This window comes from Eschrichtius robustus, chromosome 14, assembly GCF_028021215.1.
Source record: "Eschrichtius robustus isolate mEscRob2 chromosome 14, mEscRob2.pri, whole genome shotgun sequence".
In the NCBI taxonomy this organism is placed as follows: domain Eukaryota; kingdom Metazoa; phylum Chordata; class Mammalia; order Artiodactyla; family Eschrichtiidae; genus Eschrichtius; species Eschrichtius robustus.
Window position 1 is genome coordinate 33,098,735 of NC_090837.1, and position 22,878 is coordinate 33,121,612.

Genomic DNA, 22,878 nt, shown 5'->3' on the forward strand with positions numbered 1-22,878 from the left:
AGGGAGATTTTAGAGAGACTGACAATGACATTGAATGCTGCCTCTACCTCACCCCCCAATCAAACAACCTTCTTGGGTGCAGGTAGTGTCATTTCTGTTCCTCCTTCTCTCTCTCTCTTTCCCTTCCACCATCCAGGCAGAACAACTTAGCATTTGCTCGATGGCTTGTACGTCCGTCAACTTTTCTTGGAAGAAGGAAGTGAGAAAAATCAGTTTGCTGCCCCTAAAGCTCCAATGGACGTTCTGATCGTTGTAGATATTTGCCCAGCTTCACACGAAGTATCAACAACCTGCAGTGAAGGCCGCTAGGAGATTATAATGGAGAAGATGGCTTAAACTCTTTGGGAAACCAGGAGGATCTAAGGAAGAAAATAGCCAGATAACCATAGGAAGTATCAATATTTAAAGTGCCGGGTCTGTAAGCATTTCAGAGACCCTATTTTATCAAACCCTCATGGCCTCCTTCATCTGGTTTCACCACCTGTCTTGGGAGAGCAGGGCAGGGAACAAGGATGGGTCCGTCCCAGGACTGACCTGGAACGTGTGATCGCGCACACCTTCCAGCTGCTGTCCTTCCTCACATGGCTCATTCCTGGCAGGAACTGGTCTTTCCCCCACTTCTCTTGTCCCTTCAATGTATTGGGTTCATCAAAAAGTTTGTTTGGGTTTTTCTGTAAGATGTTCATCTCTACCCTCACTTCAGCCTTCTCTTGAGCCTCTCTGATTCTCCAGGAACACACATAAGGGTAACACAGGGGCAAGAAAAGATTAAAATGCTGAGACAACTACTGTTTTGGGAGAGGGATGGTGGGCTGTGCAGAGAGAGGCATGTTACCTAGGACCCTGCAATGAACAGGGAATCTGTTTTTTTGCGCAAAAGCCAAGACTTGGATTCGCTAAAGTCTGCAGATGTTTGGGGGCTCGTGTATGGATTTACAAAGTAACATTTACGTTTGCCACATACGTTTTCTAAGTAAATGTCACCTAAGAAGTAGCCCCATTTTGCTGGGGGCATCCCAGAAAGCACAGCCTGACTCCAAGTCTTGAGGCTGGCATTTATTCAGGAAATGATCCCAGGGAGTGGAGGTGAGGGGCAGGGGAGTGAAGATGGGAAGGAGGGAAAAGCTGATACAAGGTGTCTGCAGGGCTCAACTCACCTCAGTTCCCATCCCCCACTGGTCAAACATGGCCCTCTGGTTGTTGACTCCCCTGCACTGCCCAGCAGGTGCCCATAGATATCAGCAGAGAAACCCCAGGGCAGGAAGCAAGAGGCGTAGTCAGTGGACCCTTGGCCAGGAGCTGGAGAGTTCCTTCTGTTCCAAGCTGGTCAGTACCTCTGTGGAGCTGGTCACTTAAGCAGTGGCTGCAGTTGAAGGGGTGGTGGGAGGACCCAGAGGATTGCTGGGCACACAGGAGGGACCCACAGGGCAAGAGACTCCGTTGTTATAGGAGAAGAATGAAAGGGCAGCGCAAACGTTCTTAGTTACACTTACAGCCTAGAATTGCTGGTAACCGCCTTTGCTTTTCCTTTCACATCCGAAAAATATGCATAACGTATAATGTTCTTAGGTATTTGTTTGATATATGAAATTTTGACTAAGATTTCATGAATGTACGTGGCATTGAGATGGTACCTCTAACGCTCCTTCCATGCCTCACGCAATGTGTTGGACATGGGTTGAAGGGAGACTGACCCCATCCTCCATGCCAGAGGGGGGCCCTGATTATTTCAGCTCAGTCAAGGTCATCTCAGAGTCCTTTTCATAAAGATTAGTTACAGGAATTCAAGCTGAAGCCCATCCGTACATGACATTCCCACTGTGTATGACCTAATTTGCCCTAGAGGTTCCAGAAGCCTCTTCCCTGGGATGTTGTAGCATATAAGGACTGCCACACCGAGTTCTGCCTCCCAAGTGAAGCCAGCCTAGGGCAGGACCAGGAGGAGGGACAGCTAAAAACACACAGCCCCTGGAGCAACCCTACCCTGAAGCCATCCCATCTTGCACTTCCAGTTCAATGAATACCTTTCCTTGTCATTTAAGCCATTTTAAATCAAAAGGATCTTAACTGACACTTGGACAGTCTGAGTCTCCCTGACTTTTAATCAATGATTTAACCCCACAGGAAAATTTTAATTCCAGAGGAGGGAAAGGTGTCCTTCTCCTGGACAAGGGTAGGCTTCTTCCTGTGAGTTCACTTATTGACTTATTTGCAGCTGCATTGGTTTAATGAGGGAGACATAACCTCTTTGTGTTGCCCCACTCAGAACTCTTTGTCATCATTTTTTCCTTCTGAAGCATTTTGACCAACTAAGCTGGCATTTGCCTTAAAAATATATTTCATCCATGACCTGTACAATGAGACTGAGTTGATAGGAAAGAATTCAAGTCATTTTCCAAGTTGGGGCCTGGGGTGGGGGGCCTGGAACTCAGAATTATTGTTTTTTTAAGTCTAGATTACATAGTACAAGGAATATCGAATTGTTAACAAAATTCCCGTCACATGAATATTTCATACCCTTAAGGATTTCGTTTCTTGGCCCTATTTTGTAGTAGTTTCCTAAAGACTCTGCCCTTAACTTGCCGGGTGTTCTTTAGAATAGTGAGAGTGGAGGGCAGATGAAGTAAAGCTTCACAGGCAGGTCCCTGGGGTCAGGCATGGCTTTCTCTGCTTCAGAGGATTATGCTGTCAAAAGCCCTTCTGTGGCATCGTGTCCCTGGAGTGACTCATTCCTTGCAACCTACAGCACATCCATTAGAAGTGGAGCCAGGGCCCTTTCTGTGTGACATCTACGAGGGCGACAAACCTATTACATGTTTAAATGTCCGTGGCAAGAAAAATTCCCAATCTGTCAAATGTTCACACAGGGTTGTTGTCTGGCCTTCCTGTTGCTGCTGAAGTCGCTGAGTGAAATATGACGTCTGACTTCACATCTTTGTATGATGATTTACTGGGTAATTCAAGGCACTTTTGTCTCTGACTCAGAAAACCTAATGAAGTAGGAGGCGTCGCTGCCAGTTTTCTGAAACTCACAAAAGAAGGGTTATAAATATTCACTTTCCATCAATTCATATTTAATGTCTCATCTAAATTAAAACCAATTTATTATAAGGGCCTCAAAAACTATTTCAAATTACACTTTCTGATCTAATCCTCTTCTGGCCTGCTGCGTGAATGAATTTTGACTGTCACAAATACATCATCTGTTATTTAAAAAAGATCCTAAACTTTTTAGATACAACACCAAAGGCATGATCCATGAAAGAAATAATTGATAAGCTGGATTTCATTAAAATTTAAAACTTCTACTCTGTGAAAGACACTGTCAAGAGAATGAGAAGATAAGCCACAGACTGGAAGAAAATACTTGCAAGGACATATCTGATAAAGGATTATTATCCAAAGTATACAAAGAACTCATAAAACACAACAATAAGGAAATGAACAACCTGATGGGAAAATGGGCAAAAGACCTGAACAGACATCTCAACAAAGAAGATACACAGGTGGCAAATAATCATATGAAAAGATGCTCTACTCATATGTCATCAGGGAAATGCAAATTAAAACAACGGTGAGATACCCTTTCATGGCTATTAGAGTGACCAAAATCCAGAACACTGACACCACCAAATGCAGTGAGGATGAGGAGCAACAGGAACTCTCATTCATTGTTGATGGGAAAGCAAAATGGTACAGCCACTCTGGAATACAATTTAGCATTTTCTTACAAAACTAAGCACACCCTTGCCCTACGATCCAGTAATCTTGCTCCTTGGTATTTACCCAGCTGAGTTGAAAATTATGTCCACACAAAAACCTGCACATGGATATTTATAGCAACGTCATTCATAATTGCCAAAACTAGGAGCCAACTAAGATGTCCTTTAGTAGGTGAATGGATAAACATCCCTTAGTACATCCAGACAATGGAACATTATTCAGCACTAAAAAGAAATGAGCCATCAAGCCATGAAAAGCCATGGAGAAACTTTCAATACATACTGCTAGTAGAAGAAATCAATCTGAAAAGGCTGAAAACGATAAGATTCCAACTATATGACATTCTGGAAAAGGCAGAACTATGGAGATAATGAAAAGATCATCGGTTGCCAGGGGTAAGGGCAGGTGGGGAGGGATGAACAGATGGAACACAGAGGATTTTCAGAGCAATGAACATACTCTGTGTGATACTAGAATTGCAGATACATGTCATTTTACGTTTGTCCAAACTCACTGAGTGTACAACATTAAGAATGGTCTCTAATGTAAACTGCGGACTTTGGGTGGTAATGTGTGTCGGTGTAGGCTCATTGACTGTAACTAATGCACCGATCTGGAGGGAGATGTTGATAATGCGGGAGGCTGTGCCTGAGTGGGGGGAAGGGGCGTATGGGAAATCTCCGTCTCCTCCCCTCAATGTTGCTGTGAACCTAAAACTGCTCTAAAAGATAAAGTCTATTTAAAAGGAAAAAGAAAGATCCTAAGTCTAAAGCAAGTGTATAAGGCACCAATGCTCCCACATAGTCGACTTATTATTTTACTTTTTTCAGAGAAAAAAGAAAAAAAGGTAGATGACTAGTGATCCAAAGAGGAGAGATTTTAAGGGTTTTGTTTTCAATGGAATCAGTAGAATTATTACTCTGAAATAACAATTGATAAATTATAAGGATATCTTAAGGTGTCCAACAAACATGAGTTTTAAAGAACATGTATTCCCCTGCATCTCTGGGGTGCAGGAGTGCCAACACTGGCCGAGAGTCAGCACCAGGTCCCAGCCTGCCTGCTCCTGGAATCACAGACGAGGGCAAGTGAGTCACCTTCTCTGAGCCTCTGAGCCTTTCTTTACCTGGGGAATGAAGATGATAATACCCTTAAGATTGTTGAAGGAATTAACTGAGATAATAGTAAATGTTAATTTCCTTTCCCACTTCTCATTTCTTACAAACACTTCAAAAGAAAGAAAATTGAGGTTTCTTGATTTTCAAGGTTTCATGCGCTTCGTACCATGCCCTTATATCATGTTCCCCTAGCAAGCTGTGATCCACCAACAGAGGATTATTGCAGAATTATAAGTCACCAGCTGGGTCGACTTGATTTTGAGATGTTTTCTAAGACAATCAACCGGCTGCCCAAATTAGGTATGAGTAGACCAAACTTTGTGTTTTGCAAACAAGGATGCGGGAGACTAAACAGGATATGGGAGGATTGCCTTTCTTAGTCTTGAATATATTCCTTTTAACATTTTATCATTACAAAGACTTTTTTTAAAGGAAGTTTTGTCAACAACCAACTATATAACTTGTAAATTTTAAAGTGTTCTAAAAAAAGTTTTAAAGCAAAGGCCAGAACATGTTGCTTGGAATAATAATCAGCTATTAGGCTGGAATTATTTCTTCTGTTTCCTCTCCTCTTTCCAGGCACTGGCTCACAGTCTTGGCTTTGCCCAACTTGAGTTTCACTTTGAGTATTTTTGTGACTTTGTCTGGAAACCGCATGAAACAAGCATATCAGCAGAGGATTCAAAGCCTTCTAAGGTAAAAGAGTTAAAGTACTCTTAATGAGTCACCTATCAGGAGACTGGGACCCTCGGTATCAATGCCAATGGGCCAAGTAGTTAAGACCATACCATCTGAGTCAGATGTAAAGCCTCCAGTGGTTTGGGGCAGGTTACCTAAACTTTCCAGAAAATAGAGCTAGTAATATTGCCTAATTCACCATGTTGTTATGGGGACTAAGCAAAGAAATGTACATGAAATGCCTGAAACATTGGCTAGAACGTGAAGAGGCCTCATTACGTGTCAGTCTATGACTACATATGGATGGAGGTATTGCCTATCTGTCAGGTTCCCTGGGTGGATTTATGACAATCAGGCTGGGGTTGCAGCTGTAGAAAATTCCAAGCACAGTTCTTTGCTACCTGATTTCTTTTGGAGTTAATACCCCTTACGGACAGAAACTTCAGAAGCTTGTTGGAGAAATATTCTATCTGGCTGTTCTGGGCTGTGTTCAGAGGTCATCTGGGAGTCTTAGAAGCTGGGCAGACTCTCCCAAAAGCAAAAGTTTGAAAACAATATAGGGTGACATGGAGGAGAAAGGGTGTGGGCTTCTCCCATGTGGGCGAAATAAGACAGTGGTGACAGTCATGAATCAGATTTAAACAAGTCATAGGTCCACCCAATTTTGATGTTTTTATGGCAATTTCTAATTCTGAACTTTGGAAAAGAATATCCTGGGTTCCAGGAATGAACCTCGTTCTGCCGGTTCGAATGGGCCTTTCCTTCAGTGTTTCCCATTCAGAAACAATACAGATGGGCTTCCCTGGTGGCACAGTGGTTGAGAATCTGCCTGCCAATGCAGGGGACACGGGTTCGAGCCCTGGTCTGGGAGGATCCCACACGCCGCAGAGCAACTAGGCCCGTGAGCCACAATTGCTGAGCCTGCGCATCTGGAGCCTGTGCTCCGCAGCAAGAGAGGCCGCGATAGTGAGAGGCCTGCGCACCGCGATGAAGAGTGGCCCCCACTTGCCGCAACTAGAGAAAGCCCTCGCACGGAAACGAAGACCCAACACAGCCAAAAATAAATAAATAAATAAAATTAAAAAAAAAAAAAAGAAACAATACAGATCCCCAGTGAGATAAGATGAAGTCACCTGAGAACGTCTGAGAAGGTGCCTCTTTGTGAAGCAGGTTGGTGCAAGTTCCATTGTTCTAACTGTGTGGGCAGAAGAAAGCACTGAGATACAGTTGTGTTTATTTTCACTCTTGCCAAATAGGATCACAATGATATCCTGCAATCTCAGTACTTGATCCTCCGTGTGGATTAAGGGAAAGGTGACTTTCACTTTCTTTCTCAGTCTCTTTGAAGCCTCAGTTTCCTTCTTCTACCAGAGATACCAAACGTGGGTAAATCATAGTCTGGAAAGACTGCCATTGCCTTCAGTGGCATTGTGCAGCCCTGGTAGATGGTGTTAATGGGAGCGTTTAGACTTAATCGATGAAGGAAAAGTTTTTATGTTTTGATGGCTTTTGTGCCTCTACAGAAAATCCATTATAGACGCTCAAACTCAATGAACTCTTCTAGCCCATATAGCAGTCCTTACACGTGACAAAATTGTCTTCACAAAATGAAGGAGTTTAGTGAGCTATAGGTTTTCTGAATGGTAGGATGGTGATAAAGGAACAGCATTGAATGCGGGTCAAGTGAGCCAGGATTTAATTTCCTCTGTGCCGCTTAATAGTCTTAGATGCTCTTCTTACTCAGGTCAACTCTATCTCTGTGGTTCACAGTTTACTCATTTGCAAAATCAAGAGTAGAATAAATTGAGTTCTATAATTATATGATTTTTATAGACTCTAGATAAACAACTTTTTAAAAATTGACTTCTAGACTTAGGAATGTATTTTGCATTTATTGAAATTCATAATCCAAGCAATAAAAATAATAAGGAAAAGGACTTTTCTAAGACAGTAGTGACCAGTTTTCATTTCCTTTTTATATTTGCAACTGGTTGAGGCAGAAAGTTCTGTGTATTATTGTGTGGGCATACAGCTGGTAACAGATGTGAGATGAAAATCAATCTCTTTTAAGAAAACTCTCCTTATAACATTTTATGTACATCTATACCCTCTTTCACTCGAGATCCAACTTTGAATAAACACTGTGGTCTCAGCCAAGGATGAGCAAAGCCAGCATTAGTCATCACTGTCTTATTTCACCCACATGGAAGAAGCCCACACCCTTTCTCCTCCATGTCACCCTATATTGTTTTCAAACTTTTGCTTTTGGAAGAGTTTGCCCAGCTTCCAAGACTTCCAAATGATCTCTGAGTACAGTGCAGAACAGCCAGATAGAATATTTCTCCAATAAGCTTCTGAAGTTTCTGTCCGTAAGGGGTATTGACTCCAAAAGAGATCAGATAGCAAAGAACTGTGCTTGGAATTTTCTACAGCTGCAACCCCAGCCTGATTGTCATAAATCCACCCAGGGAACCTGACAGATAGGCAATACCTCCATCCATATGTAGTCATAGACTGACACGTAATGAGGCCTCTTCACGTTCTAGCCAATGTATCAGGCATTTCATGTACATTTTCTTGCTTAGGAGAACTCTGGAATCTTAAGGTCTCATTAAGAGTCCTCAAGTGGGGGGAGGGGGGCGGGCAGGGATGGATTGGGAGTTTGGGATTTACAGATGCCAACTACTCTATTTACAATGTATAAACAACAAGGTCCTACCATATAACACAGGGAACTATATTCAGTATCCTGTGATAAACCGCAATGAAAAAGAATATGAAAAAGAGTTATATATCTATGTATGACTGAATCACTTTGCTGTACAGCAGAAATTAACACAACATTGTAAATCAACTATACTTCAATTTTAAAAAAAAACAGTCCTTGGTCATTCACACACACACATACTAGACTTTATCTCTGAGTTAGAATGCTGACCTCAACCCTCTCTTGCAGTTTTACCACCTGAATTTTATTGGGCTGACTTTTTTGCTTCTGTTCCCTCTGCCAGAAAATTATTGAGCAGTGATGATGATTTTAGGTAACAATAAAGAGCCTTGTATCTCTCTAATTTCAAAAATGTCAAAGCTTTTTCTTCCGTCGGGGAAAACTATCCCCAACAACCTACTCCCAAAATTTCTTTTTAGTGTCATCTTAGATATCCCTGTGGATGGAATTTCGGCTGCTCCTCCATAGAAACCTGCTCAATCTGTTACCTAATTTTTTTCTAATGACTGAAAGGGAAGATACCAGGACTATGAGGCAATAGATTAGTTGTTTAGAGTAGAATGTAACTCTGTTGATGGTACACAATTTTTTTTTTTTTTAAAGGTGCAACCCATTCTTTTTTTTTTTTTTAATTTTATTATTTATTTATTTATTTATTTTTGGCTGTGTTGAGTCTTCGTTTCTGTGCGAGGGCTTTCTCTAGTTGCGGCGAGCGGGGGCTACTCTTCGTTGCGGTACGCGGGCTTCTCATTGCGGTGGCTTCTCTTCTTGCAGAGCACGGGCTCTAGGCGTGCGGGCTTCAGTAGTTGTGGCACGCAGGCTCAGTAGTTGTGGCTCAGGGGCTCTAGAGCACAGGCTCAGTAGTTGTGGCGCACGGGCTTAGTTGCTCCACGGCATGTGGGATCTTCCCGGACCAGGAATCACACCCGTGTCTCCTGCATTGGCAGGCGGATTCTTAACCACTGCGCCACCAGGGAAGCCCTGGTACACAGCTTTTGCTAAGCTATGCGAGGGTTTAAACCAAACACTCCCTTATGTTTGTGTAACAGTATTTATCATCTCTGCGAGTTCTTTCTCAAGTTAAAGGTTGTTGCCTTATGTAGGAGAATAGCTAAATTTTCAGCATACTTGGAAACATTTTGCTTGTCTTGTTTGTTTACATGACTAAGTTGAGTATTGGACTCTGCATGACATTCTCTTGATTAAAAATGACTAGTTCAACTGGTTGCATTACAAGGATGAAACTTGTAAACACAATGCATCAAGTCATGAGAAACGTGCACATTTTCATGTGAAACTTAAACCAAATAAGCTTTAAAATATTTTAGTGCTGATTTTCCTTTTACAAAGTTAAGAAACAGCCTGCCCTTCAGCACAGTTTGAAAGTTAACCCCCCCTCTCAACAGGATAAAAACCTGATTTGCTTATCAAATGGGACAGAACTTATTTGGGGCTGGGGGCCATGGTTCTTAGTACATCACTGAGTTTTGGAATCAGAAACAATCCCCTACCACATGAGTGCTTTAACCCTCAGGAAAGTCTTGACGAGGATGTGGTGTCTGTACAACCTTGAGTAGATGGAATAAGGCTGAGGACACCATTTGACCAAAGGTTGGATTCGTAACATGCATCTGGTTCTGCCCCAGCCGGCCTTCATTCTCACTGGTCTTGCTCTCACTGGCTTTTTATTCTCACGTCAGAAGGGGGGAAGTTCACTCCTCCCCCCACGGAACTCTTCTTGAGAGATTGCACAAAACCCCATTTCCATTCCAACAAGGCATATGTCTTTTTGCTTCTCTCTGTAGGAAAGGAGGTTAAAATATTTTTCCAGACACATTAAATGGTGTGACTTGCAAATGGTTCCACTGTCCCATTTACATAATCTATGAAGCATTCACAGTATTTGTATCTCAAGGGAAAACAGTAATCCAATTGTGCTAAAATTTCCATCAGGGCATTAGATAATAAGCTAACAATTTTCTTATTGCTTTTTACTTATTAGTAGAAAAATGTGTCAGAAAAAGTCAGTGAACACACAACAAAATAATTGTCACAACTGTAATGCTTAATAAATATAATGTCTTATCCTTTAACGCAATTATCAAAATTTGAATTAACTCTATAATTTTGTTGAGCTTCCAGGTGATATTTTGAATGACTTATGTAAACCAACAGATACCAAAAATTGTAAATTAAAGCACATGAAATCTTTAGAAGCACATTTTCTGTATAATCTTTTGTTTCATATCATGATTTCCAAGAGCTTTGCTGTAGGTCTCTTTCCCTGGCAAGATTCTCTCCAGTTTGTGTGCCGAGATTGTGTGCTGGAAATTTATTAAGAAGAGTCCCCAAGATCAACACTATGCGGGAAAATGAAGGCTTGGGCAGAGGAAGGAGTTGAACTGTGATGTTAGTGCAAAAAAGGCGGAAAATGTGAGTCTCTCCTCCAGGAAGCCCTGGAGCGAAGACAGCGTTGTCCTACCTTGAAGCAAGGACACCAGAACATTATATGCTCCCTCTCCTGCCCCACCCCCTCCCAGCCCGCCCCATAGACCTACAGAAGGGGGCTTGTCTTTGGATAAGATGGCAATCTTCAGCCTGACAATTCATAAGAGAGACTCAGACGCAGGCCTTCAGTGGCTAATACCTCCAACAGTGGGGAAATGAGTATCTCAGTTTTGAAGGTGAGAAGTGGGTGGAACACATCAGTATCCATCACAAAATCCAAAAGAAAACACCTGGTTAGACAAGGGATTTGGGCAAGAAGCCCAGAGGGTTCACTGATCTGCATTAACCTTTTCTCTGCTTCCCTCTGGGAGTCATGAGATCACCTCCATAGCGTCCATGGGCCCTTTTCCCTCCCCTTTCTAACCTGTCCCCTTTCCACTCTCATGAAGAAGTAGGCACAAACACATGCTTTGGATTGAGGCAGACCTGAGTTCAAATCCCACCTCTGCCCTTTACTGGCTGTATGTGCCCTCTGGAACCTAAGTTTACCTGTCCATATAATGGAGGTAATAGTACCTGTCAAGAACTGTAAAGAGGCCTATATTTTACCCTACTTTCAAACTAGGTTAGCCTGCCACCTTTTCACGGATGCTGGTGGAAGACATAGGACTTGGGTCAGAGGCAAACTGTAATAGGGAAGAACAAATCTGACTCCGTATCAGATCGGTTTCTTTTACTTTAACCTCTGTATTCTATTGCTTTTGCTGCAAGTTAATCTCTAAAGGGATATTGCCTATAGCTTAAAGTAAACATAATGGCCCATCTCTGGGAACCCTGCCTCCCATGCTTGAGTTTTAAGCTATGATACCTTTGTTTAAGCTCACAGGAACATCCTGACCAGGTCCACCTGTGAGTGGCTGCAGGAAAGAAGAAACGAACGCATCCCCTCTGGAGTCTGGCCGGAACCAGGAAATATTTGCAACAATTTAATGCCTTTTTTACTTTACCTCCTCCCCTCCCCACTCTTTGTTCTATGAAAGAAACTAGCATCCAAACTTGGGCAAGATGGCTCTTTGGGACATTAGTCCACCACCTTCTCGATCTGCTGGCTTTCTGAATAAAGTTTCTATGCCTTGCCCTAATACCTCGTCGCTCGATTTACTGACCTGTCATGCAGCGAGCAGTACGAGCTTGGGCTCGGTAACAAAAGGACAGTTTATTTTTCACAGCACTACATTAGCAGGAGTACCAGCATTTTGGTGGGTTCTCCAAGCCCCAATTCCCACAGGGCAATGCAAAGAGAGCCAGAGAGACCTGCAGACACAGCAGGTTGTGATGCAGCCATAGAACCCCGAGCATAGGGAACTCAAATCTTTTCTATGAGGCACTAAGCAAGCCTGCCCTTTGCCCTGGACAGAGACACTACCTCTATCTTACAAGACTGCTGTGCAAACATCCTTGAAACATCTGGAACAAAGGCAGCTAGCGCCTTTGCTGGAAAGACATGCAGGATTGCTGGAGACCCAAGAAGAATAGTCCCCCAGCAGCACCTACCTCATTAGGTGACAGAGAGAGAAAACAGATACCACTGAAACACATATATAGAGAACAAACGTATGGACACCAAGGGGGAAAGGCGGGGGTGGGTGGGGTGGTAGAGGTGGTGGTGGTGGGATGAATTGGGAGATTGGGATTGACATATATACACTGATATGTATAAAATAGATAACTAATACGAACCTGCTGTATAAAAAAAATAAATAAAATAAAATTCAAAAACGGGAAAAAAAAGAGTGTGAGGTCTAAGGCAGCCTGCTTGAGTTTAACTCCTGCTTCTACCACTTAAAAGAATGGGACTTGAGGAAGTTCCTCAACCTCTGTAAGCCTCAGTTTACTCATCTGTGAAATGGAAATAATAATAGTACCTCTCACCTAGGGTTGTTGTAGGATACATTGACATACGCCATGTGGAAGGACCGAGTAGGGTAAGCAGACGCCCAGTAGATGGCGATCCTATTACAGCAGCCTGGACACTGACCTGGTTATTTTCCCCAAGTAGCAGCAGAAACAGGAAAAAATGATTTTCCTTGAGTCTTTAGCTAAGAGAAGTGGATGATCACGTGTAATACCCTCAGCAACCCTCCCCCGGCACCGCTGCATATGTTCAGTTCCTACTCCTACAATACCCACCACGGATCTTCACTCAGCGTTGGCCCAGGGAAGGAGATGGCCAGTCGCCCTTGATGTGCTGTGATGTCGTGAGCAGCTCCCCAGGGCTCGATGGCCCAGAGTCCTCCTCCTCCCAACACCCAGTCATGTGGGCATGACTCTCTTGTCCAGCCTCCCTTTGACTCCCCAGCCCTGGCGACCGAGCTCACATATTCCTCATCTGTGGGCTCAGCTGTGCCACAGCGACTCGGGCTGGTCCCAACCTTGCAAAGGAGGAACACCAAAATCTCCATGAAAATCGCTCAGGGACTCACAACCACCAGCCTTTTAAGCAGTGTGAGTCTGCCCTCTGTGAAGAGGTGACCCTTTGGGCTGCATCTGTAACACAGGGCATGTAAGGGCTGAATGACCTACAGGGTTCCGGCCAACCCTCAGGTACCCTGACCTTAACCTTCACCCAAAGGGGAGATGTCCCCAAGAAGTAGGTTGGCCTGAGGTGGCAGAGAATGAAGAGAAGAAACGTGTCCACGGAAACCAGGACGGTGAAAACCACTGGGCCAAACTCAATCTTCCCTGACCACCAAATGTGCAAACCCGACCATGTCTTCCTTCTCCTGTGTTTACGATGTCCCTCCTGTTACCTTCGGCCAATCCCCGCACAGGTATTACCCTCCCACCCACCTCTTGGGTTGAGCCCTCTCCAGCATCTTTAACCTCTTTCCCTTCTGGATCATTCCCATCCAGATGTACTCTAGCTCCACAAACAACAACGTCACCAGAGAGCTTATTAGAGATTCAGGACCCTGGGTCCCACCTTGACTGAATCAGAATCTGCATTTGAACAAGCTCCACAGGGGATTTAAAAGCATATCCATTCCACTGGTTCTCAAACCTGCCTGCACACTGGACTTACCTGTTGTAGTTTTAAAAAGTACAGATGCCTGGGCCCCATCTTGTAAAGGTTCTGATTTAATTGTCACTGAAGGAAGCCTGAGCATCAGAATTTTAAAATTCCCTCCAGGTGGTTCTCTTGTATAGTCAAGGTTAAAAACAACTGCCCTAGTATCTCCTATGTTAAAAAAAAACAAACAAAAAACCTATATCTGAAATGATTTCTTCCTCCAGTTATTTATTTTTCCATTTGCTCTTCTTCTGCTTCCTTTGTTTTATAGGCAAAAGACACTTTCTTTACTACCTTATCTCGTGCTGAACCACGGTGAGCTCCATTTGCCTAAGGGGCACTTTGCGTTCAAGTCTCTGCCAGTGTTCTTGTTCTGTCACCTACACAGCTGACTCTCTCCCTCTCTCGTTTCCTCTTTGACCCAGACTTCCCTCTTTGTTTCTCTTGCAACTTTGTACTTGACGTCTCCACTGGAATGTCTCTTGGGCATCTCAAACTCAGCATGCTCAAAGCTGAATTCTGGGGACCTCCCTGGTGGTCCAGTGGTTAAGACTCCATGCTTCCACTGCAGGGGGCGTGGGTTCAATCCCTGGTCAGGGATCCCCACATGCTGCACAGTGCAGCCAAAAAAAAAAGCTGCACTCTGATTTTTCCCACCAGAATGAGTCCCTCCTTTTGTCTTCATCTCAGTCAATGCTACCTCCTTTTTCTATCTCATTAATGGCACTTAAATCTATCCAGTCATGCACACAAGAAACCCAGAGACACTTTGCAACATCACCTTCTATCATTCTATCACCATATCTAAGAGGTTTGACCACCAAAATCTATTCCGAATTTGTCCACTTTTTTTCCCTATCTCCGTTGGTATCACATCAACCCAGCCAGCATCTCTCACCTGGACCACTGCAATAGTTTTCAAAATGATGTCCCTGCTTATTCGCCTGTCCCCTTCCATCCATTATAAGCACAACCCAGATCATTCCATCATCTGCTGCCTGAAACCCTTCAAGGTTTACCACTGCACTCATATGAAGTGAGCCCTTTCTTACCTCTCCAGCCCTGTCCCTTCCCCTCTGGTTAAGTGTTCTTTCCACTCAACATTGTCAAGTGTCACGTTCTCTCTGATTGAGGAACCGGGCCGTCATGTGGAGAGCCACGGTCACCTGGGACTGCTTCTTAGAGGCCAATCTGATTTGGATGGAAACGAGACTGAATCTCTTGCTCCAAGCCGTTTTCTTAAGGAAAATACTTCATTTTAAAGGGAAACCCTTTTCTTTCAACATCATTGCTTTCTCCAAACCTTACAAAATAGCACATCAGAACCAAATCTCAAGTTCGCGTTGTCTGTATAGCTTTGCTGTGCTCTAGTAGGGATTTAATAAATCCTCAAGTCTTTGACAAGCTGTGAGGTAGTAAAATTATCTTTCACAGGGGATTTAATTATTCCTTTTCTATGAAGTCTGGTCTCTAAAAATGTTGCTACAAATAATCTGTCTCTCAGCTTTATAATATCAGAAAGTATCTAAAGCAATTTGTTTCTTACTATATGTGGTCTTTTTTTTTTTTTTTAAAGCAGAGAACAAGCAAAAGGTAAGAAGAGCATGAATAAGGAAAGAAAAAGCCCCTGAACCTGTAAAATTAGAATCCAACTTTAGAAGTAGCTAATGCAAGGTGTAGGGTGTGTTTTTTGGAAAGTATGTTATAGTTAATCATCTGCTGGTTCAATAACCTTCAAACTATAGTTTTATTAGCTTTAAAAAGCATCATCTTTTTAAAAGCCAATCAGGTCTGTGGATTGTATCGATGTCCATTTCAATGTTGTGATATTGTTCTATGTTATGCAAGATGCTATTCCTGAGGGAAAGGTACAGGGAATCTCTCTGTATTATTTCTTTCAAATGCACCTTATGTAATAATATATATGTGTATATATGTGTATGTATATACACACATATATATGTAATTCATTTATCTCAAAATAAAAAGGTTTTAAAGTATAATCTAAATAAGTCAATAAGAGTTTGACAGACAGATCTATAGAGACTTTGCTTTTTTCAACCTCTTCATCCACTGCAATAGCCAACATGGTTAGTTGGTTAAATGTGTAACTATTGTCTTTACATCTCAAACCCACATTTTATTCTGAAGTATTAACAACTATTCTTAGAACTGTCTCTCATCCCTGAAAAGCAAACATACTGTTTTTGTACCGGCAAAGGCTTTTTCAAATAGCCATCAAGGCAAATGGATTTATCTAATTCCAACATTTTTTCCATCCAAAGTTACAAAACCTTCAGTTCTACCTAGATGTTGCTCATGAGGGTACAATGCATTAAACTACACAAAAATAAGTAAAAACTTACCTTCACATTTCTCACTAGAATTTAGTTTGTTAGTTTAACCTACCAAAAATATTTAAACTCTGAACTAACAAATTGAAGTACACTGTGTCTATTTTCTTTCATTTTTTTTGGTACTATAACAAATAATTTATAAACTAAATATTTTTTAAAAGACTACTTTGTCTTTTAAAAGCTTTTAATTAAATTACTTTCAAAATACAAAAGTTGAGTATCTTTTTATTTTTAAAGTAATACATAGTTCTTTTCTCTTGTTACTTTTCTAAATTTTTAAAAATTAGTGAAACTTTTAACCTTGAGATATAGATTCACATGCAATTATAAGAAATAATACAGAAGGATCCCATGTAATTATTACTGTTTCCCCCAATGGTAGTATCTTGTGAAACTATAGCACAATATCACAACCAGGAAATTGAAACTGATAATGATCCACTGATCTTATTCAGATTTCCTCAGTTTCACTTGTATTCATTTGTTTGTGTGTATGTGTTTATTTCCATGCACAGTTATATATTTTTTTATTCCATTAAGTTTTCAACCAGAAGGACTTGGGACTTCATTTGTGTTTCTGCTGCTGGAAAGAGGAGATAGAGATTTTAACCACAGAAAACAGAATCCACCCCAGAGTGTACTGTTTCGCTGTGATAGCATGAAAATGTTCCACAGGGCTCCACAAAGAGCAATCAGCAACTGCAGAAAACACATGATGGTTTTGGTGGTTTTTTAAATAGATCTAACCTTTCCAGTGAACAAATCAGAACAATTTTCTAAAAATAGTAGGTTGTTGATACTTTATTATTAATCAATTAATTGATTTAATTAAGTATAGTTGATTTACAATGTTGTGTTAGTTTCGAAAGTACAGCAAAGTGACTTAGTTATACATACATATGTTGTTTTTCAGATTCTTTTCCATTACTGTTTATTATAAGATACTGAGTATAGTTCCCTGCGCTATGTAGTAGGTCCTTGTTGTTTATTTTATATACAGTAGCTTGTGTATGTTAATCCCAACCTTCTAATTTGTCTCTCCTCCCTCTTCCCCTTTGGTAACAATAAGTTTGTTTTCTATGTCTGTGGGTTTATTTCTGTTTTATATATAAGTTCATTTGTATCACTTTTTTTAGATTCCACATGCAAGTGATATCACATGATACTTGTCTTTAAAGAAAAACACAAAATTATGAAAAGTCCAGAGAATGAAATGAAGAACTCATTCCCTGTAAACAGCTGTGATGATTTCTTACATCACTGATAGCGTCCTTGCCTTAAACTAACACACAGACACACACACAACACACACAAACATACACATACTTACATGTGTACACGTCTCTCTCACACACAAAAAGGCCAAGGGCCAAAGGCAAAATCAAACCAACACCCCAGCTAAAGTGGTGGTTTTCCCAAGTTGCAGATATTGTAACTCCTATAATAAATAGGAAAAAAAACAAAAGGATTTTTGTTGGCAAAGCATGGAGGATGGTGATTATTTTCTCAGGAAAAAAGGGTTAGATGTCATATTTCCCCCTGTTTTAACACAAATGAAAGAGCATTTAGAAAAACAAGATGCTTAAATCTTGTTAGGATAGGTAATCTCATGTTAGCTTAACAGACCCCGAATCTGTTTGCCCCAGAACTTTTTCCACCAGGCCGTGTCATTATCACTTGATTCGATTTTCCCACCAGCCCCTTTTCTCTCCACACTTCCTGAAGTAGATATGCTTGAGAGGAAAAAAATAGGAAGAACTACTAAAAAAAGAAGTGATCCAGAATGAAATATTCACGTAAGCCAGCCCATTTGAAATTTTCTCTTTCTTTCTTTCTTTCTTTCTTTCTTCCTTTCTTTCTTTCTTTCTTTCTTTCTTTCTTTCTTTCTTTCTTCCTTCCTTTCTTTCTTTCTTTCTTTTCTTTCTTTCTCTTTCTGCTGTGTTGGGTCTTCGTTGCTGTGCACAGGCTTTCTCTAGTTGTGGCGACCAGGGGCTACTCTTTGTTGCGGTGCACGGGCTTCTCATCATGGTGGCTTCTCTTGTTGCGGAGCATGGGCTCTAGGTGCACGGGCTTCAGTAGTTGCGGCGTGTGGGCTCAGTAATTGTGGCGCACGGGCTTAGTTGCTCCGTGGCATGTGGGATCTTCCCGGTCCAGGGATCAAACCCATGTCCCCTGCATTGGCAGGCGGAATCTTAACCACCACGCCACCAGGGAAGTCCCTGAACTTTTCATTCATCTTGGAACCATCTGAGAATTTATGCTGTGGTCTTCGAGTATGAACCACAGAAAACAGAAAATGATGGAGTTTCAGGATTCATGACACAGATCTACTCGTGGTGCCAGGTCCTGATCCTTCTCTCTGTGAGCCTTTGTTGCCTCGTGTTTGAACTTTTAGTTGAAAGCGGAATGAGAGAAGTCCTCAGGTTTTATGAATCCCAGGTATCTGTGAAGTGGGACTTGGAACTTTTCTCCCCCCGTCGTGCAAGAGTTTTCCAGTCAGGGAAGGTGTTCTGAACCTTCTCTGTTCAGACCCAGGTATTCTGAAACCTACAGAGAGGTTCACAGGATGGAAGCAAAAGAGTTCAGAGGATTCTCTCTTTGCGTTCAGAGATGGACGCTCTGCTAGCAGCCGGGTCGTGATGGCCACGTACTGTACTTGAGCGCTGATGGCAGAGAAGGATGGTATCAGCCCAGAAACCTCATAAAAATCTGAATTTGTCTGCAGGAAGTCATTCTGCATTAATCATTAAAGAGAAGAACCTTTAAAAACCATCTGTTCAACACATCACAGAGACTGCAATTTGTAAGCCAACAGAATCTTTTTTTCAGTTACGCAGACACGGAGACTTTCCTGGTGATGGCAAAACCAAGCCTCATCTGACTGTCGCCAGGCAGTGCGTGGAAGCCTGAGGCCAGGGCTTTCCTCCTGGCCTTGGTAGAAGCAGCTGGCAGAGGAGATGGACCTCTTTCTCATTAGCCCAGTTCACTCAGCTGCAAATAGGGGCCTGGCTCTTGCTCAATCTGGCAACGCAATTCTTTAGAAACATAGATTTTGGGCACCACCCCAGAACGGCACTCAGAAGGAAGGTCTTCCTGTGGGGCTGACAGAGGGGAGAAAGCCCTGCTTCCTGTACCCACAGCATCTCCTGGTGAGGATTCAGCCTCTGGCCTGGAAGACAAGGATTTGTGGCTTACCTCTCAGAAAGTTCCCTCTGTCTTTTACATTCACTTACAGGGACACTTCAACCAGACTGATCTGGTTAATAAACCAAAGTAAGAGGCTCCTAGTTCCTTAGCCACTGCAGCTGAAAATGATCTCTTCAACCCATAGAAGCCTCTGCTAGCATCCAGAATCAAAGGCTAGATTTAGGCTTATCTCTGCCCCGCAGGCTGGACAGGCTTTCATGATGCCAGGCCAGGAGCAGCACTCCCAGGGATAGGGGTGTTTAATGTCAGCGTGGGGTCCGTAGGGCAAGGCTCGCAGGCCATGACACTGACAGCTAAGCCACCGGTCTCTTCTCTCCTTGGATTTCCTTTCTGGACAACCACATCTTTACTCCCGCTGGGGAGCCGGCCTCTCTCTTTGAAGCTTGCATGAGCGAATGCACGCAAACACACACACACACACACACACACACACACACACACACCAGAAAACCTTCTGTTAGTCTATAAGCTTCAAAGCTAATATCTGATCCTTCCTTGTAGTGACTTGCTGATGCCACTGTTTCCACAAAAATGTGCCAAAAAAGTACATTTTTTCCTTCCCTGATTATTCTGAAATAAGCATTTAATTTTCAAAGATACTTAATGCTACAGGAAACTTTATAAATGCTCAGATGCACTAATATAAAATGCTGATTTCTGCCTTAGATAGGGATGTAGTATAGTAGTTAAGCATTCAGGCACAAGAACCAGACTTTCTGGGCTCGAACCTAATTCTGCCACTTACTAGAGATGGAATTTTGGTGAAGTTACTTGTTACCAAGTTTCCTTGTACCTTGATTTCCTCATTTGTACAGTGGGCCCAATGTTACCATCACTTACCTTGAGGGCTACTTTGAAGACTAATGCAGTCTGAGGGCTTTGAACCCTGCCTGGCACGTAGCCAATGAATGTGCTGTTACTACTTATTGACTATTATCGACTAGAGCTCCACAAGCAGGCTCCTGTGGAAACACTTAAGTAACAATTCACTCTTGATAGCATTTCACTGTTTTCAAACTGCAATCACATTCATTATGCTATTATCCAACCCTCATCACAAGCCTCCAGCTGGGTGTGCTGTCCATCGTTACCTTCATTTACTGGCTGCAAAAATGATCTCAGAAAAGGTGTTTCAGACGCAAAGTTCAGAGTCAGAATTAACCTTGGCTTTCCAACCTTTGGACCAGCACTCTTCCAATAACATTGAGATATTCAACATACTTTGCTGATAATATGAATTATCATTATGATTTTCTTTGCTGTATAGTAAGATGTCTTCTAGTGCTCATGAAAAAAAATCATTCCTATTTTTCATGCAAATACAAAACTGCCCCTAGAAAAATTTGTGCATGCAAATTGAGCAATGATTTTGAAACAGTGGATCACGACCCTTTATTGGATAATGAAATCAATTTAGTGAGTGGCAACTAGCATTTTTAAAGAAAAATGAAATAGGATCAATTATACTATGATAGAATAGAAAATATCAGGGTACTGTATTATTTTGTGAGGCTTTTATTTTAGTTATTTTTTCTTTGTGTGTGAGATTACTAGGTTGTAATGTAAAATGTATATAATTTGAAAGTATATTTCACACCCATTAGGATGGCTATATTTGAAAAAAACTATGGAAAATTACAAGTGATGGCAAGGATGTGAAGAAATTGGAACACTTGTACATAACTGGGAATGTAAAATGATGCAGTTGTTTTAAAACACAGTTTGGCATTTTCTCAAAAAGTTCAACATAGAATTATCATATGACCCAACGATTCCACTCTTCAGAAGCATTCAAAATAGGTATTCAAACTAATACTTGTACACAGATATTCACAGCCCCACTCTTCACAATAGTCAAAAGGTAGAAACAAACCAGAAGGCATCAATGGATGAATGGATAAACAAGGTGTGGTATATCCACACACCAAATTATTATTCAGCCACACAGAGGAATAAAGTATTGTCAGATGCTACAACATAGATGAACCTCAAAAACATTATGCTAAGTGAAAGAGGCCAGAGACAAAAGCTCCATAATGTATGATCCCATTTATATGGAATATCCAGAATAGGTAAATCCATAGAGATAGGAAGCAGATTAGTGGCTGTTAGAGGCTACAAGGCTTAGGGGGTGGGCAGTGACTGTTTAAGTGGTGCAGAGTGTCCTTGGGGTGATGACAATGGTATGAAACTAGAGAGAGGTGGTGGTTGCACAACATTGTGAATGCACTAAATACCACTGAATTATACACTTAAAAATGGTTAATAGGGCTTCCCTGGTGGCGCAGTGGTTGAGAATCTGCCTGCCAATGCAGGGGACACGGGTTCGAGCCCTGGTCTGGGAAGGTCCCACATGCCGTGGAGCAACTGGGACCGTGAGCCACAACTACTGAGCCTGCGCGTCTGGAGCCTGTGCTCCGCAACAAGAGAGGCCACGATAGTGAAGAGGCCCGCGCACCGCGATGAAGAGTGGCCCCCGCTTGCCGCAACTAGAGGAAGCCCTCGCACAGAAACGAAGACCCAACACAGCCAAAAATAAATATAAAATAAATAAATAAATAAATAAAAGAGCCTTCCCTAAATTAAAAAAAAAAGAAAGAAAAGCAGCTTCATTATTAAAAAAAAAAAAAAAAAACCTATCAAATATAACTAGGATCATATCAAAAGGACTCAGTGTCCTAATTAAATAAGCTCCCATTGGCTAAGAGTAGGACAATTACAGTATCAATAAGAATAACAATGCAGAGCATTGAAACATATTAACTATGTTTAGTGTTTGGTTATGTTTGAGGACATTAGCAAACCAACTCATTGTACTAGTAATCAAAAAGAAAGACTTAAGCATTTATCCTGTCTGTCCAAGGGTCCAGGCAACAATGATCAAAGCAGTAAACACTAAATAAAGAGAGTCAACCAGACAGTATCTATCTCCTGGTGGAAGTAAGTCGTACTACCTATGAAGAGCTCTTGGGTGGAAAAAAGAAAGAAAATAATTGAAATCTAGTCAAGCATCTAGATAAAACTACCATTTTACTGGAAGTACAGGTGATGGAGGAACAAACCTGTTAAATGACACCACGGAGATATAATCAGCAAATCCACACTGTGAGAAAATGTGTAGGACAAACAACCCTGTTAATGAGATAAAGGGTTGGGGTGGGGAAGAGTGAGAGAGTCTATAAATAGAGATTTCAATAACTGCTAAATCAACTGTTATGTATGAACCTTACCTGGATCCTGATTCAAAGAAACAAACTACAAAAACCATAAATAGTACAATTAGGGAAAGGTGAATACTAACTGGATATTTGACAGTATTGTGGAATTACTCTTTGGCAGGATGGGGGAAGGTGGTGGTTATTGATACTATAATTATGTTTGAAAAGGGAAGTCCTTGTTTTTTTAAAGATATATAGAGAAAAATTCACAGATGATATGACATGACATCTGAAATTTCCTTCAAAATAATTCAGAGGGGGTAGGTATTGGGTGGGAGTACAGAGGAAAAAAAGATTGACCATGAGTTGATAAGTATTGAAGCTAGATGAT